Source organism: Cyprinus carpio, chromosome B6 (genome assembly GCF_018340385.1).
Source record: "Cyprinus carpio isolate SPL01 chromosome B6, ASM1834038v1, whole genome shotgun sequence".
Taxonomy (NCBI): domain Eukaryota; kingdom Metazoa; phylum Chordata; class Actinopteri; order Cypriniformes; family Cyprinidae; genus Cyprinus; species Cyprinus carpio.
In genome coordinates this window covers 3,587,927-3,607,878 of record NC_056602.1, presented here as the reverse complement: position 1 = coordinate 3,607,878, position 19,952 = coordinate 3,587,927, and the positions used below count along the sequence as shown (strand labels likewise).

The following is a 19,952-nucleotide window of genomic DNA, read 5'->3' as shown; positions in this document are numbered from 1 at the left end:
AGCAATATAGGCACTATCTTCTCTAATACATTAGAAGCTATTGCCCCTGTCAAATTAAAGGTTAGAGAAAAACATACTCCACAGTACAACAGTAATTCCCATACTCTCAAGAAAGAAACGCGGAATCTTGAATGCAAATGGAGAAAAACTAACTTGGAAGTTTTTAGAATTGCTTGTAAAAACAGTATGTCCAGCTGTAGACAGGCTCTAAAAGCAGCCAGGGCCAAGCATATCCACAAACTCATAGAAATAACCAAAACAATCCAAGGTTTTTATTAAGCATTCAGGTTTGGAGCATTTTGTGACATGTTGGTGGAGTTTGGATGTTGAGAGTGATCAGGCTTTGGACCAGAAAAGCTGAAAGGGAATTTGACCTTCAGTGTGACATAAACTATTTCTAGTCCAATGGCTCAAATAATTCTCAACATCTACCAGCAAGTATGAAAAGGAATAAACCCACTGAGAACAACCTGTGTTCACACAGCGCACGATCAGCTGCACTCATCAACCCAAAATGGCTTATTTTGATGGGAACGAGAGCAGGGATTTATTTTTGGAATCGAATGAAGCAGGAATGAGCCAGATTGGCAGGGGCTGTGCGACCGACTGCATTAAACTGGACAGCCCAGTTAATTAATGTGTATCTGCTCTGCCCAATGGGATTCTGGGCCATCTCCATCGCCAGTCACTTTGAATCTGGGAGCTGCCACAATCTGACTGCCAAGATGACACCAGCTCTGGATCTCAACGTCTTTGGAAGATCCTCCATCACTAACAATGTTGGGTAAAGACACAGAGCTAGACAGAACACCACAACACAACACATTTCATGTTTGCATGCACATTATTCAGATATAAATACATATTTGCCTGCACATTATTCAGATATAAAAATAAATATTTTAGTCCAAAAATAAATATTAAGCCCAACTCAAAGCAATACAAAAATATTTTGACCTATCCTTTTCTCTGTGAAATTATATCCAATTTTACAACTTTGTTGCCATTACAACATAATACCTAAAACCCTAAAATTACCATAATGACTTAAAGAGCTTTTCAGCTATAATAACACACAGGTTTTTACAGAAACAAAATAATATAACAGTTTTGAGCTTCACATTTCTGCTTTTAAATCTTCCAAAATTGGCACATTCAGTTCCATTGTGAGAGCCTCGCCGTAACTTTGAATTTTGCTTTTGAGGAAGCTGGAAAAATAATTTTTCGTTGTATTCAACATTATGAACTGAACCCAACCTGTGGTAAAGCCAGAATATTGATTTATAGATCAGATTTGGGCTAATCTGCCTTTATTTTGAAAAAAGAAAAAAAAAAAAGAAATGCTGCACAGCTATACTATACACACAATTTACCGCATTTTCCATCTGAAATGAACAGTAGTGGCAGTAAAACTTTTATACAAGGTTAACTGATTAATATAGACTTATTTTGGTCACACTTTAGTTTGGGGACCATGCAGTTCTCACTATTAACTACAGTTTTTGTCTAAAGTCCTAATTGCTGCTTTATTAATAGTAGGTAGTTGTTAAGTTTAGATATGGGGTGGATTGAGGGAACAATAATATGTGACCCTGGACCACAAAACCAGTCATATTAGATTTATCTGAATAAATAAGCTTTCCATTGATGTATGGTTTGTTAGGAGGACAATATTTGGCTGAGATACAACTATTTGAAAATCTGGAATCTGAGGGTGCAAAAAAATCAGAATATTGAGAAAATTGACTTTAAAGTTGTCCCAATGAAGTTCGTAGCAATGCATAGTACTAATAAAAAAAAGTTTTGATATATTTACAGTAGGAAATTTACAAAATATCTTCATGGAACATGATCTTTACTTAATATCTAAATGATTTTTGGCATAAAAAAACAACAATAATTTTGACCCATACAATGTATTTTTGGCTATTGCTACAAATATACCCAGAGACTTAAGACTGGTTTTGTGGTCCAGGGTCACATATGGCTTTATAAGAACTAATAAACAGTCAATAGTAATATGCATGATAATAAGCAAGTATTTAATAGTGAGAAATAAAGAACTAAAGTGTTACCTATGAAACACGAGCCAGAAAAAAAGTCTTAAGACTTAAATAAACAACCTAAAAACACATGGCTGCTATTGCTTAGGTTTAGGTGGGATTTAATGTAGAATGTACAGTACATTTTATTATTTAATTTTTTTTATTATTATGCAATTCTGCTTTAGTAACTCCTTAATTGACATTCATGTCCTTGATAACAGCACACAAGCATAATAATATTATAATTTATCTTTATTTCCTCATTGTGAGTGGATGCACAAGTTTCGAATCACTTAATAAGTGTGGCTGATTTAAATGTTAATGCAGTTTAGTTATAATAATCTTTCTTTCACTTGCTTTTATAGTTAAATACTTTAGTTAATTATTTAGAAAGAGCAGAGCAAGCATGGTAGAGGAGTCCTGTGAGGTTAAACTTTGTAGAGCTAAAACAATAATCGCAGTGCACAGTTTGGCAAGAAGTTTGCGTAAGAACCCCTTCGAATCGTCCGTCTCTCTCTGTACTCTGTGGTCCGTTGCACAGACAGTGTGTTTTTGACACTGTTGCTATGGCAGCGATGAGAGACAAACGGGGCAGTGTGTTTGAGTGTGTCAGCGTACATAAAAGCGTCTTGTATTTCTCAGTGATCTCAAACGCTTCTCTGTCTCACGCCAGAGTTTGTACATCTTTCTCTTTCTCGTATTTGAAAGAATGATTTACCACAACATTTACAGTACATTCTCTCATCATTTACTCACCCTGGAGTCGTTTCAGACCAGACTTTCTTATGTTTAGCAGAACGTTCACAGCTTTTTCCTCTCTCACAAAGCCATCATATGATTTCAGAAGTGGTATAGATACTTTAATGGGCCTTTTTTATTGTCCAAACTTAACATCTGCTGCCATTAAAAAAGGTAATACTAGTTTAGAATGAGTCTTAAATAAATGATGCCCCAGTGTTCTGAATTTTAAACAACCTGAATGAATCATTAATTGATTGCTCCCTTTACACTTTTATTTTCTCTGATTATTACATTTTAATGATGTGTACTTCTGTTCTGACATCTATGTTGGAACAGGGGATAATTGAACTATATTCTAACTATACAGGTCCTTCTCAAAAAATTAGCATATTGTGATAAAAGTTCATTATTTTCCATAATGTAATGATAAAAATTAAACTTTCATATATTTTAGATTCATTGCACACCAACTGAAATATTTCAGGTCTTTTATTGTTTTAATACTGATGATTTTGGCATACAGCTCATGAAAACCCAAAATTCCAAAATCTCAAAAAATTAGCATATCATGAAAAGGTTCTCTAAACGAGCTATTCACCTAATCATCTGAATCAACTAATTAACTCTAAACACCTGCAAAATATTCCTGAGGCTTTTAAAAACTCCCAGCCTGGTTCATTACTCAAAACCGCAATCATGGGTAAGACTGCCGACCTGACTGCTGTCCAGAAGGCCATCATTGACACCCTCAAGCGAGAGGGTAAGACACAGAAAGAAATTTCTGAACGAATAGGCTGTTCCCAGAGTGCTGTATCAAGGCACCTCAGTGGGAAGTCTGTGGGAAGGAAAAGTGTGGCAAAAAACGCTGCACAACGAGAAGAGGTGACCGGACCCTGAGGAAGATTGTGGAGAAGGACCGATTCCAGACCTTGGGGGACCTGCGGAAGCAGTGGACTGAGTCTGGAGTAGAAACATCCAGAGCCACCGTGCACAGGCGTGTGCTTTTGAACCAGAAACAGCGGCCGAAGCGCCTGACCTGGGCTACAGAGAAGCAGCACTGGACTGTTGCTCAGTGGTCCAAAGTACTTTTTTTCGGATGAAAGCAAATTTTGCATGTCATTCGAGAATCAAGGTGCCAGAGTCTGGAGGAAGACTGGGGAGAAGGAAATGCCAAAATGCCTGAAGTCCAGTGTCAAGTACCCACAGTCAGTGATGGTCTGGGGTGCCATGTCAGCTGCTGGTGTTGGTCCACTGTGTTTTATCAAGGGCAGGGTAAATGCAGCTAGCTATCAGGAGATTTTGGAGCACTTCATGCTTCCATCTGCTGAAAAGCTTTATGGAGATGAAGATTTCGTTTTTCAGCACGACCTGGCACCTGCTCACAGTGCCAAAACCACTGGTAAATGGTTTACTGACCATGGTATTACTGTGCTCAATTGGCCTGCCAACTCTCCTGACCTGAACCCCATAGAGAATCTGTGGGATATTGTGAAGAGAAAGTTGAGAGACGCAAGACCCAACACTCTGGATGAGCTTAAGGCCGCTATCGAAGCATCCTGGGCCTCCATAACACCTCAGCAGTGCCACAGGCTGATGGCCTCCATGCCACGCCGCATTGAAGCAGTCATTTCTGCAAAAGGATTCCCGACCAAGTATTGAGTGCATAACTGAACATAATTATTTGAAGGTTGACTTTTTTTGTATTAAAAAACACTTTTCTTTTATTGGTCGGATGAAATATGCTAATTTTTTGAGATAGGAATTTTGGGTTTTCATGAGCTGTATGCCAAAATCATCAGTATTAAAACAATAAAAGACCTGAAATATTTCAGTTGGTGTGCAATGAATCTAAAATATATGAAAGTTTAATTTTTATCATTACATTATGGAAAATAATGAACTTTTATCACAATATGCTAATTTTTTGAGAAGGACCTGTATGTCACATAGGGGGTGGCTGAGATCATAATTTCCACCTCAAGAACCGCCTATTTTGAGATGAAATTAGAAAGCTCTTTAACCTATCTATCTATCTATCTATCTGTCTGCTAGTTATATATAGCACTTTACAGCACCTCTGCAGCAACTGCTATAAACTGAAAATAATTGGCAGAGTACTTTCCAAAAGTGTTGCGCAATTAATGTGCTGTTCAGCTAATTACATTCAATTTGATGATTCCCGAGGCACATTCCACTTTAACAAACCAAGACTGATATAACCGTCAAATGAGTAATCGTGGCTGACGGCGCTTCATAGCAGGACTGACACAGTCGGAGAGAAGCACACCAGATAATATACAACTCAAGAGCTTGGCTTCGGAAAAACAAAGAAAGACTCTGTCTGTTTTCTGATGAAAACAGCTTTTACAAGTTCATGTAAGGACGCCAGACCCTCTGGTTGTGATTCCCTTAGAGCAGTGGTCCCAATCCTGGTCCTGGAGAACCCCCAGCACTGCACGCTTTTGGTGTTTCTCTTATCTGACACACACATTTGAGGTCTTGGAGTCGTCACTGATGAGCTGATGAGTTGAATCAATTTTTTTTTGAATATGGAGACATCTAAAATGTGCAGTGTTGGGGGTTCTCCAGGACCAGGATTGGGAACTACTGCCTTGGGAACTACTGCCTACTGTAAAATGACAGGTTTACTACAGTAAAGTACACTGTTTTACACACACAATAGAAAATGTGTTTTATATAAATATATATATATATATATATAATTATTTGATTTTGTGACTATTACATAGAAAATGTAATAAATAATAAATATATTTAATAAAAACTTTTTTCAGTAAAAATACCAGTAATAAATATATTTTATATTAATATATCTAACAGTAAACTATTTAAACTAAAAAAAAAACATTTAATTTAATAAGAATTTTAATATAATAATTTCTCCAATTTAGGTGCATTTGGTACCGTTCGAATGTGAATTTTGGACCCAGGTTATAGAAAATAATGTCGGAAAACAATAAAGGCTCTGTAATCAAGCTTGTGTTTAATTATTCAGATGATCTGCTCATGCTGTGTCCACACAAATAACCATTTCCCCACCTATTTTTTCCTCAAAGTGTCCAGGTTTTCAAAGTAAATCGAAATCAAAGGATCTATTAAGAATGACCTTGCTTCCTCTCTCAGAGCGCTGGAGAACCGAGCCACCTGTTTTCAGCATCTCCCTGCTAACGTGTGTTTATATGAGCAGCAGCTTCTCAGAGTGTGTCATCTCCAAGTCCCATTTGCTGCCAGTAATGAGACCATAAATCATATATTGATGTGTCTTGCTGGCATGCGACGCGGCAGAGTTTTTGCTGATGGACTAATGCAATATATTAGCTCTACAACAGCTAGAAAGATACACAGCTGACTGTCTGCTGCTCAGAAGTGTGTGTCATGCGTGTACGGTCTTCATCACTTCCAACACGTTACACATTTTCATCTGAACCTGCCAGAAATAAACCACTAATGCTTTGCAGTGCCTAATGTTGTGCAGCCAGACTTTTGCGAATCAGCATAAAATCTGGTCCACACTGCAGGTTATTCTGGCCAAGAATCGACCGATCACAGTTTTCTTTTCTTTTCTTTTCTTTTTATAGCCCCCCCCCCCCCCCCCATAGTGTTTAATCTAAAATAGGTTGGAAATTACAGTGTATTTTTGTTTTTTGTCATTGAATGTTGTTAATGTTAATATTAGTCACTGCATTAAGTATCATGAACTAACAATGGGCATTTTTACAGTATTTATTAATCTGGGTTTATGTAAATTTATACATGCATTTATAATTAACTATTAATTCAATGTTTGTCAGAATATATCCACTGCTCAGTTATTCAATTTGAAAAGCTAAACGTGTTTGTATATGCAGAATGTATAACCCAGATTTATAAACACTTGTTCATTGCTAGTTTATGATATCTAATACATCAACCAGTGTCAACAAGTTTAACCTTATTGTAAAGTGTTACCAAGATCAATATGAACAATATGAAGAGATTACACTGAAGAGATTGTATTCATGTTTAAATACTAAAGAGAGAATAACAGCTGTATATAATTTAAAAATCATAATAAATCAAAAAAATAGGTCAATGTATATAAGTTACACAAGTGGTCAAAATATTTGAATAATTATTTAATAATGATTTTAAATAATGATTTTATTTTTTATTTATACTTATTTTACATGATTTTTTATTATAATTATTATTATTATTATTATTATTATTTATTTATTTTTTGAAAGACATCTCATCTGTTTACCAAGGCTGAAATTAATGAAACTTGTAATATTTTTAAATATTATTTAAAATAACCTTTCTATTGGAATATATTTTAAAATGCAATTTATTCTTGTAATGGCAAAAGCTGAATTACACACACACACACACACACACACACACACACACACACACACATACACACACACAAACAAAAACAAACAAAAAAATACATGCTATTTTTAATAAGAACTATCCATAAGATTACATACCCCTTAAAGAATATGCAAATATGTTAATAATTTTAACTAAATAAGAGGGATCAAGAAATTGCATGCTATTTTTATTTAGTACTCTCCCGAATAAGCTATTTCACATAACAGATGTTTATATATACTTCACAACACAAAATAATTACTGAATTTATAAAAATGGACCTCGTTCAAAAGTTTACATACCCTTGGATCTTAATAATCTGTGTTGTTTCCTGGATGATCCACAACTGTCTTTCTGTTTTGTGATAGTTGTTCATGAGTCCCTCGTTGGTCCTGAGCAGTTCAACTGCCTGCTGTTCTTCAGAAAATCCTCCAGCTCCTGCACATTCTTTAGTTTTCCAGCATCTTCTGCATATTTGAACCCTTTCCAATAGTAACTGTATGATTTTGAGATCCATCTTTTAACACTGAGGGCAACTGAGTGACTCGTACACAGCTATTACAAAAGGTGGAAACATTTACTGATGCTTATGAAGGCAATGCAGCGATTTAAAAAAGGATGATTGAATGAATGAATGAAATTAAGTTATTAGCTCTTCCAACTCTGAGACAGAAGCAGATTGAACTAAGAAAAACGCCTTTCAATTACTGCTGTGTTTAATGAATTAAATAGTGAACACCAGAACACAGAATGCATAAAGCTAGCCAATGAGTCTGAAGCACCATCATACGGTTAGCGGACGGTTGACGGGCAGTCGGTGTGCGTGTGTAGAAACTCATTCCATTCTGTCTGAATAGAGTCTGGCGATCAGCGGCTGGAATCTCGTTGATAGCGGGTGTACGGACATCTCAGGACACACCACAGGTTGTAGAGCTTAGTATGAGCGAGTGGGTGCGGCGTATCTCTGAGCGCTGCGGGGTGGAAGATCACTCAGCTTTGCTCTCTCTCTTCACTCTTATCCAAAATGGAGCTCCCTCATCCCTCTCCAGGCCAGGCTCTGCTCCTCACATGGATTTAGGTCCTCTCTCAGCCGGCTTTCCCTTTGTAGCTCTCTAATCTCTGGGCTGCGGTTGGTGTCTGGAGCCTGACAGATCCAGTAGAGTTTCGGAGGACATTTTCTTGGTTTGAAGGGAATCCAATCACTGCGCACAGAAGGAGGTCAGGCCTTTTCATCTGGTGCTTGGGTGATACTGTGCATTTCATCTGCACAGGTAACCAATGACCAGCAGCTCTTTTACAAATGTTCTTGTTTTTGTTTTCATTTGTTGCAGCCTTCATGTGTGGCCTAAAATCTGCAGCTTCAATCTGATTGGCTAGTGAAACGCAAGTTCTGCAAGTCAGAGGTGAGTTTGCCCCAAAAATGAACATTTGCTGTTTATTTAGTCACCCTTAGGCCATCCAAGATATAAGTGGCTTTTTTTTTTCTTGAGTGGGACAGCAAAGATGATTTTTAGCTGAAACTGTGGTCCTTGGTGATTCATAAAATGCAAGTCAATGGCTGCCGTCATTTTGAGAGTCAAAAAAGCATATATACAGGCAACACAAAATTAATGCCCCTGGCTCCTGACTATTTAGTGAGGTCTTATGAAGAGAAACAATTGGTCTTTGCAAGAAACGGAACATTATTTACAACATTTTTAACTATTATCCAGAGACTTGGGCAAACAGTCAAGAGTGATGTCTGGTTCGTGAACAAATCGTTCTTTTGAACCAATTCTTTTTAGAGAACTAGTTGAACAAGTTCACCAAAATCGGACTGAACTGTCTTGAAACAGTTTGTAGCTCAAGCAGCACAGATCTACAAGTTACTCAGTCAAAATCGGTTTAAATGTGAACCAATTCACTGAAACGAAGTCTGAAAGAATCAGTTTGCAGAACTGAGACTATATACAAAGTCAAGTTTTAGTAGATAATATATACATTTCATATGATGAATGAAGTAACATTTGAGGTTCTGTCGAATTAAACAAATTAATGAGCACAGCAGATAATAATTGGGATGCAGATATCGTGACACTGACATTTGTTTAGAACATTTAAGTCTGAAAGGAACATGCTGACATTTACCTTTCACATATAGATGGGATATGACAGAGCTAATTAATCTTTTAACAGAAGGTCAGAAATAACAGGCAAATGCCAAGAGAGATCTGAAGCACACGTCCATAGATAAACACACATGGAGAATCAGCGCCGCTGTCATTCGTTTCAGCACATGTCAGTCAAATCTCAGAGTTCTCATTGGATGATGAACTGTGGCCTGTTTCATATGGCAGTAGAAGTCTACAGGTAGGATATGCTGAACACTCAGAATCAGATGCTGAATGTAACTAATTGGGTTAAAATAAGCCATACAGGAGTCTTTGTCTACATGTCACTTTCACTGTGTACTACACAAGATAATATGAATCGAATGCATGCATTGAAAAAAGCAATGCAATGATCCAGAGGGGGAGAAAATCATTCAAGATGACGAATGAGCAAAACTATACACGCCATTTATTACTGAAAAGTATTGATTGTGTGCAGAGGCACAGTGTTCGTGGATTGGAAATCGTCCAGCAGAGGTTCTTGTAGAGGTCATGGTGAGAAATGTTTGCTGCACACAGCTGTTCTTTCTTTCAGACGCCCATACGTTCCTTACTGCAGCACACAACACTTCTGCAAGATAATCAGGTCACCCAGTTACTCAAACTACAACCGGCCCATCAGTGAAGAGGTCACTTCAAATCTGATCATCACAGAGAGAAGATCCTCTGAAGCATGACAGCTACAGTGGCCAGACCTTTAATACCACTGTTCAGCCTTGCAGCGTATGATGTCATACTCAAATCAGCCACGAGTGACTTGACCTTTGACCCTCACCTATAATTCTAGGCTGTATGACTGTCTTCTTGTCATTGTGCATTATGTGATAGAATGCAACTGTGTGATGCAAGACAGAAGAGACTAATCACAATTCCACATGCAAATACTCTGTTACATTTTGAATACTCATAAATTTAAACCGATACATTTAAATTTGGAATGTTTTTCAGGTAAAAGGAATAATTCACCCAAAAATACAAATAGAATGTTTTCAAGAATGTTGGTGACAAAACAGTTAAAGGTGGCCAATGACTTCCATAGTATGGAATATAAAAGTCAATGGCTACCATCAACTGTTTGGTTACCAACATTCTTCAAAATATCTTCTTCTGTGGTCAGCAGAAGAAAGAAACTCATACAGGTTTGGAATGGCTTGAGGGTGAGTAAATCTTGACACAACTTTTATTTTTGGGTGAACAAACACTTTAAGCTTCTTAGTATAAGTAATGACTGACTTAATTGCAGAAATTCATGGAGAAAAAATGAAAGTTTGAGGAATATGAATACAGTGCATTATTTATGTGGGGCAGTACATGAATAATCATACATAAATAATCAGTCAGTTCAACAGTGAAGTAATCCCTGAACCAATTAAACACAGACCCAGAACAGATGGACAGAAATTGGACCTCAGCGAGACATTTTCTTAATGAACATTTTTCATTTCACCCCATAATGGCAGCAGTATTCTGTAAAAATTGAGTTGATCTGATCACAAGACTATAAACTCAGTATTAGTTACCTCGTAAACCAATGCAACACTAATGTCAAGTTTTAGGAATAGTTTAGCACAAATAATTAAGATGGCTGCCTCGAAAATGTTCTTCTTCTTTTATTTTTTTTTAGGCAGATATTACTGATATTTTGTAATTATGCTATACAAAGTCTAAGACTTAACAAATCAGAACAAGACAACAAACAGCCTAAAATCGACCTGAGCCTTTCACAACAAAGCAATAATCCACAAGAGGCTGTGCGTTACTGTGATTTTACCATGGCTAACATAGAGTGCTTTCGCATGCAAAATGAAACTGCAACAACAGCATCAGTAGCAACATGATAAAAGAAACCAATGTTCAATCATTTGCTACATTTATTAAAAGCATTGCTGATTGTGAAATACATTTATTTATTTTGAAAACAAATCCCAGCTCCAGTTAGAGAAGAATGACAGTAACTGTAGCATACAGACTGTGACTAGTAGTGTAAAAAGTGAACAAAATAGCACATTTTTTAAGAAATATTTACACATTTCAGTTAAACACTAATGTTAAACCTGATCTGATGCCACATTTGATTTGAGAGCTACAACAGAGCGCAGCTTTTTCAGTGAATAAAGTACATGAGTCATAGTGATTACTCTTATGATACTTTCATTGTGCTTGTTCTGTCCTTTCTTCTGATTGACAGCCCCTTTCCATAACATGGAAGAGATATTCTTCAAAATCTCACCTTTGCGGATGTGATAATATAGAGGACTTCTCATAGATGCAGCCCAACCCCGAACCATATATAACCCAACCCCGAACCAACCAACATGATTTAATTTAAAGCAAAACTAGGATTTGGCTGATTTGTGCGCCTTGCGAATATTTCATACCACTTTAAATGCCTTCACAATTTGGGTTCACTATATTTGTGAGGACATCAACATGGCCCCCACAAGAAATGACAAACCTGTAAATGTGCTCATACAGAGAGTAGGAGGCCCGTGGCCAAAGAGACTTTACATCCACTCACTCACTCACATCAAGTCACATCAGGCCTCCTGTAAGCTACAGAGAGACGCACTGAAAGAATTAGGAAGCCCTAGAAAAATTTTGGAATGACAGGTAGATGAATTTACTAAATTAAAATTAAAATACGTTTAAAAGTGCCACACAACAGGTCATAATACACTGTGATTTATTCTTGGATATACAGAATGCAAATTCTCTAAACTACATATAATACTGTCAAAAAAATTAACAGTCATCAAAACTAGAATATATTCTGGGAAATGCTTTCCCATCATGATCCACACAATAAAAGTGAATTTATTTAATATAATGAAATAGTTATAAATTGGATACAAAATTTTAATAGTTGGATTTTATTGATGATTATTATTATTATTATTATCATTCAATGTTTATTCATACATAAACACTGCAGTAGAAATTTCTTTGAATTCTTTTGCATTTTAATTCAGCTTTCATAAATGTACTACTGTCGGCTACATTCTTAAAATGTAATATATTAAATATAAATTAAATAATAATAAAAAATCAATATTTTGCTTTTTTTAATCAGCATTAATGTAATCTAATGTTTTGGGGTATTGTATTTATAAATGAATGAAAGAATGAATATATTTATTTATGAAAAATTAATATATGAAACTGACAGCAGTTATAAAAAAAGTTATTTGAATTCCGCTGCATTTAATATCATAATATCATTAATATATAACTTTTATAATATTAAAACTTACATGCAAATATTCCAAAGATGTCACTACTGTTGGTTACATTTGAAAGTTTAAATTAGTACTTATTTATTTATTTATTTATTTTCAGTTTAGCATTGTATAAAGTTAATTACAAACTCAAATTACAATTCATCATCAGCTTTTTAAATTTAATTCAAAATCGGATTTACTGATTTGTAATTTAAAATGGCATTCTCAACTCAATTCTAAAGAGCACAGCCCAAAAAAAAAATTCATCTGAAAAAATATAAACAGCAATAAATGGAGTTGATCTGCGAAGTAAACCACTTACTACACTTAAAAACAGGCTTTGGTTAAACTTTCCATAAGATTTATGAGGAGTGGATTGTGTTTCATCTAGACAACAAACGATAAATCCCATCACACTTACACCAAACATCATATTATACTCTATGGAAAGATGCATGGATGCTCTGCAGCCAACAAATCAACAAATCCAGCTACATAAGCACACAAACGGCACACACACACACACAAACACAAAGTAACGCTTCTGTGGTCACAGTGATTGCACACCGGTGCCACAATGTCATTTACACTGGTTAATTTCTTTCCCCATGGGTCCACTTCATTTTTAATGCAAACTGTCAACATTTTCTCAGTGGCGGTCTGGAGTGAATGTGTTTTTGTCCCAGATTCTCGCTTAACATGCACTGCTGTGACTTCTTAAAGTCTAATTTAAACAGCATTCACAACTTATGCCCTACAAGCCTGATGGATACAGCTTTTTTTTAGTGCACTGTATAACAGCAGAATTTATATAAGTTCCTATAGAAAAGCAACACAAAGAACAATTTAGTGCCCGTCTCTGTTGTCAACCTGCTGATGACAACAATGCAGATGTTTGGTCTGAACTAAAAAGTGGCATTCCTTTCCACAGTGCCTCATTTCCAGCATCAGGATTGGCTGTATGACATGGCGGCCGTATCTGCAGCTGCATCTCTGTGGATTTGGAGATGAATCCTAACCTGTGTGTGAAATCTTCACCTGTGAGGCGAAACGGTACGCTTGAGCAGAGCCGTGATAAGAGGCAGAAATCTGAGAGTTCAGAGATGAGAGAGAGTGTGTGGAACGACAGGGATTTGCAGCTTATCGCTGCAGCTGCATGATGAAAACGCACACAGACTCATTAAGTTGGGATGAAATGACACCAGGCAAGTTCATCCAGACCACAAACTCTAAGCATGAGTAGAGTAGGCAGCATTAAACATATATATGAAGCCTACACTTTTTATTAGAAAGTAATATAAGATGCTAAAATAAGAATATATCATGCTCATGCATATCAAAATTCTCTAGCATTTTCAGCATCTGTCACCTTATATAACATACATAGTAATTTCACTCTTGATAGAGGGCAATATTTGTCATATATTACATTTCCATATGTGTTTTTTACAACCATGAGATGCCAAATTCTTCCTGTGTCATTTATTGTAAGTTATAGCGACTGATGCCCAGACATGCGTGTAAATGCCGTGTGTATGTGGCCAGTGTGACCTCTGACCTTTGGTTCACAGCGGTGCTGAGCGAGCTTTGGGTGAGACAGCAAACGCAGGTTATTTGTGTCTGTGTTGAGTGACTCAGCTGCCATTGCTCATGTGCTTCAGAGAAGTAGATGTCAGCTCAAAGGCCTTTGTCTCAGCGTACGCTAGTGCGTGTCACCAAAAAGAGACAGCAAAGCCCGCTGTGAGTTGACTTCAGCCGCGACTCCCAATCACAATAAACACCCACACACACACACTCCAGCAGTTGTGTGTTTACTGGCATCGCAGCACTGACGCTGTAAACTGTGTTGGCTGCAGGTTGCACTCTCATTGTCAGTGTGTCAGTGCAGTGGGGCCTGATGGCTGCTATTTTTACAGCTTAAAGTGGGTTTATGTAAATGCATAATTATACAGGATTATCATGGCAATTTTAATCTTCTGCTGCTCTGAAAAAACAAAACAAAAAAAACAAATTAACAATTCAAAGTGAATGATCTGTGCTGACAGATAAGAATAAAATAGCTGGAAACAGAGTTTCTCATTTTAGCTGCATGTAGAGCAACGACAAAACAGACAGACTATGAAGCAGCTCCAGCTCAACTCAACGTGACACTTTGATGAGTTTAAACTCAAATTGAGCGGAAAAAAATCAACTGCTCACGGATCACTGCATTGTGCATTCAATGCTATTGATAACTAGGTTACATTTTATTTTACGATGTCCTTGTTAAAGTGCAACTGTACATTTAAATACTGAGCATAATAATAATTAACAACATATACTTACTATAGGGTTTGGTTTAGGGTTATTGCATGTAATTATGCATAATTTACTTTTATTACTATAGTAAGTACATGTAACATTCAACAAGGACACTGTAAAATAAAGTGTTATTGATAATTAATATATAATTTATTTCCCTAGTTTCTAACATTGTTAGTATAACAGCAATATACATGGAAATAAACAGGTCATGCATGCTAAAAACGCATAAGATGGTTAATTCATTAAGGTCTTCTGTCAACTGTAAATTATTAAGTGAACCTTAAGGAAGTTCTGCCGTAAATACAGCTTTCAGTGTTTTTAAATCTTCTCTTAAAAGTCACTTTTCAGAGTAGCATTTATGTGATTTTTTTTATTGTTTTCTTTTTTAATGTATTTTATTTTATTTTAATTTAGTAAAGTGCTTTAAGATGCAACTTTTAAAGGCACTAGAATTTTTTCATTTATTTATTATTATCATTGACATTATTATTAATATTATTGGTTTTGTTTGTGTGTAAAACATCACTCAACATCACACAAATATGTGATGTATTTTAATTGCATATAAGATTTACAACCATTTGGAATAACACACAAACTAATAAACCTACTGTAAATATGATGCATATTTGTCAGTCATACCTAAATACAGCATATATTTTATTTTTCTTGTAACTGGTTAAATGTACCTGTTTGCACAGCTAACAGATGTATGCAGATTTATGCAAAGGATTTATTTAAAAAATATATACATTTGGAAAATATGACTATATAAATGAAATCAAATGCTTAATCAGATGTAAATGCAGCTTAACATACGCCATGATTTTTTGAGTGTACTGTTAGAATAAAATCTTTACTAACTTTTAGATAGGCCTCAGATCTATATAAAGTGTTATCATTGAGATCCTATAGTTTTGTTAATATTTTGAATTAGATTTTATTTGCATATTTTATGTTTTCATGTTAATTAAAAAAAAAGTTTTAGTAATTTTGTTTTGTTTTATGTAATTTTTAGTATTATTTTATTTATTTTTGTAATGTCTATATAGTTTTTATTCATTTTTATTTTAGATTTAGTTTAAGTTATTTTACTAATGTCAAGTTTTTTACCTTGCAACTAGCTAATTTTTAGTAAAAAACTCTGGTATACCTCTAAATGTTTTCTCCATTGAGGTGAGGAGTTTTTCACGTCATGTTGGAACACTTTTAAGAAATAATTCATCTGAAAAAACAAACAAAAAACCTCATCATCGTGTCATCATTTACTCACTCTCATGTCGTTCCAAACCTGTATGACGTTCTTTCTTCTAGAGCCAAAAAACAAGACGTTCAGAAAAAAGCTGCTTCAAAATCATGCTCTTTTCATCTCATTTTAGCTCCAGAAGAAAGTCACATAAGGTGAAGCAGATAATGACGAATTTAATTTCTCAGTAAACTATAGCTTTAAAATCACTCGTTTATTCCAGCGGGATATTCTCTGTAGTACTAATGGGAATTGTCTTTGCCAGTAAACACCTACTGCTCGTCCTGATGTTTGTGCACTCACAGACTGGCAGTAATAATGGCACATCGACAGTCTTTCCTCGTGGACCCTGTGGCAGCAGCAGTTGAGGAATTCAAATGTAGGCAGTAATTCTCCACGACTTGTTGTGTTTGCACTATGTGTGTGTAAACTTGCATGTTTGTGCACTCTGCACTTGATGTTGCTGCTATTTTGCACCTGAATCCTCCCTCTGGGATCAATTAAATACACTGGCGCTGTCTGTCTGTCTGTCTGTGACCAACCACAGTATTCCTTATAATCAAATGCATTTGGATAACATGTGTGACAAAAACAGACTTCTGTTTAGAAGCACATGATGGACTCAGACATTGTGTAAAACTGATATTGACAAATGGTCTCTCTATATCGATCAGTTTTAGCCAATATGTGCTCAGCAGAAATATGAGAAGAAATCTCACAAGATCAGGCCGTCCAATGGGAGTTTAAGGGTTTATATGGGAAAAACAAGCTCTTTCCTGCCAACAGGGTGCAGATGCCCAATCTGGAACTGTTCAGCTTGCTTAAAGTGCAAGACACCATCAAAAAAAAAAAAAAAAAAAAAAAAAACATAAAAATAGGACAATAGGTACAGTTTTTTTTTTCTTTTTTTTTTCTTAAAGGTGTTTTACATATAATTTGAAATTTGCACTTATATTTTAGCATTAACAGAAATGTCCGAAAAATTTGTGGATAATGTCATGGAAGTTTTTTTCCTACACAAATCAATCAATCAATAAAACATAATGTATATATAATCTTAAAGGTGCAATGTGTAATATTTACAAAGATCTATTGACAGAAATGCAATATAATATACATACTGTAACTATGTTTTCAGAGGTGTATAAAGACCTTACTTAATGAACCATTTTGTTTTTACCTTAGATTGAGCAATTTCTATCTACATGGAAGCCGCCACCATGTTTCTACAGTAGCCCTAAATGGACAAACTGCTCTACAGAGCGCGTTTCGTCACTTTGTTGTTCTTGCGAATAAAACACTGACACATTGATGAACAAGTACATTAATATCCGCAATAACATTGATTTATTGAATAATCAAGTAAATATAATTCCTTAATTTACCTTTGAAAATAAATATCATTGCTCTCTGCTGTCTTTACCGTAACATCTTTACCTGGCCACCGTAGCTTCTCTTAAGGGAGGGGTGAGCAGGGACTGAGCCGCTTGTTGCAATTCGCAACCTCACCGCTAGATGCCGCTAAAACTTACACACCGCACCTTTAATAGTGCATAACGTAATTTTGCTTCAAGTAATTTGTCCTGTTTTAAGGACGTTTGATTGAAATACTGAATTTATTAAATTAAACAAATACACACAAATTGCACAAATAAAAAAGTTCATACACACATAGTGCAAACACAATATGTTATGCAGATTTAATTCCATTTTTTGTATAGTCTGTGTGTTGTGTTTGTATTGTGCTAAATTGTATTTTAGGCTTTTGTAATATTGAATCCACTCCAAATTTCCCCATTGGGGACAATAAAGTATATCTCTAATTCAAACTAGCTTTCAGACAGCAAAAATCTGCAAATCAAATCTGTTTAGTCATTTGTAGTAGTCTGAGCAATAACTAAAGTATTAAAAAGTTAATTAAATGCAAATCAAATACATTTTTGAAAGATGGATTTCAAAAGTGGGACAACAATAGTTTTTAAAGCTGTATGAATTCACAAATGAAAGAGTGAATGGTTTCATGAATGAATGATCCTTTGAAAATGGTTTCAGAAACAGAATATTGTAAATTGACTGGTTGAGCTCCAATACAAGCACATGCAGCATTTCATTGGGAGAGGGTGAAGAGGTCTGGAGAGACAAGTGGAAAGAACAGATGGAGTTTTGTTGCATTTTTGGGGCTTTTGGACCAGAACTGTTTGTGTGACCCACATGGCAACAGCCATTAGGAAGAAGCGCTGACCCGCAACGGACTACTGAACACCGAGAGAAACAGAAGAACAGCGATACAAAGAGAGAGCATTTGAGATCCAGCGAGAGAGAGAAAGATAAAGAAAGAGAGAGACACACACAGAGATCAGGATTAATGGACTGTTCTGAGAGGTCAAAGATGGCTCTGCACCTGGAAACAACAGAGAGAACCGCTCAGACGGCAAACACACTTCACAAATAACTGAACAACCACAAACCAGCCAAACCACTCATCTACAATGTCACAGTTCAATATTAGTATTATTGTAAATAAAGTAAATAATATTTAACAAAATTAAATCTTAATAAATTAAAAGTATTAAATGTAGTAAATAAAGTAAAAGTATTGGGTTAGTTCACCCAAAAATGAAAATTAGCCCATAAATTACTCACCCTCAAATCATGACATACAGCCAAGTATGGTGACCCATACTCAGAATTCGTGCTCTGCATTTACACACACCCGGAGCAGTGGGCAGCCATTTATGCTGCAGCACCCGGGGAGCATTTGGGGGTTTGGTGCCTTGCTCAAGGGCACCTCAGTCATGGCATTGCCGGCCTGAGACTCAAACCCACAACCTTAGGGTTAGGAGTCAAACTCTCTAACCATTAGGCCACCATTAGAAACTTAGAGAGAAAAACAAACCTGTCCTCATGGCGTTCCTCGACCTGGAGACGGCTTTCGACCGCGTCCTGCACAAGCTCATATGGCATGCCCTACAATTGTATAACGTCCCTGAGGCCTATGCCCGATGGATCCAACTCCTTTACTGAGGCATCACCAGAGTGGTCTGGTGTATGGCCGGAATGACACCGCCATTTGCCATTAACGTTGGAGTGCACCAAGGATCGGCCTCATCACCCCTTTTGTTCATCTTCTGCATGGACACTGTCACTGCCAACCTTCAGTCGCCTTACCTGTGGTCACTCTTGTTCGCCGATGATGGCTTCCTGGCCAATGAACAACATGTGGAACTCAAAGAAGAAGCCCAGCAGCGGCACTGTCGGCTCGGCGAGTACGGCTTGCACTTGAGCACCGAGAAGACAGAGTACATGGAATGCAGCCTGCAAACCGACGGACCGTCTACGTCAGGACCTAAAGAAAGTGCAACAATTCAAGTACCTCCGCTCTATAATCTGCAGCGACGGCGAGTCTCTTCCCGCTGCAGTTGCCCGTGTAATACTACATTAACTACTACTAATAATAATACAACAAATAAAACAAATGTTACTGAAGGCTTCTTGCACCAAAGCCTGTAATTAAAACAATAATATTCCAGCTCCAATGCAGCCAGACTTTTGATTAAATCGGTGATGTGCAAAATATTCTGGCCATCAGACAGGAATAGGCAATCTGACAACATCTAATGCAACCTGGTAAACATGTCTTGGTTTTCAGGACTGATTACAAATCCCTGTGTGGGTTTATCTGCATAAAGCCAGCCAATCAGATTTGAGTTTGCCAGATCAGGAAAGACACAGAGCATCCATCATCAAACTTTTATCATGCCTGTCTCTCTGTTTGCTATCGGACGTGCCAAGACAACACGGCACAACGAGTAAACGAGTTTGTGTTAATGGCAGAGGCGAGTGGTAACGACTCTCAGATAATACAGCGCTG

The 19,952-nt window shown here is 36.5% G+C and overlaps 1 pseudogene; it reads left to right on the top strand.

Moving 5' to 3' along the window:
• The first annotated feature begins 656 nt into the window (after positions 1–656).
• On the top strand, positions 657–19,604 carry LOC109071529 (annotated as a pseudogene).
• The last annotated feature ends 348 nt before the right edge of the window (positions 19,605–19,952 follow it).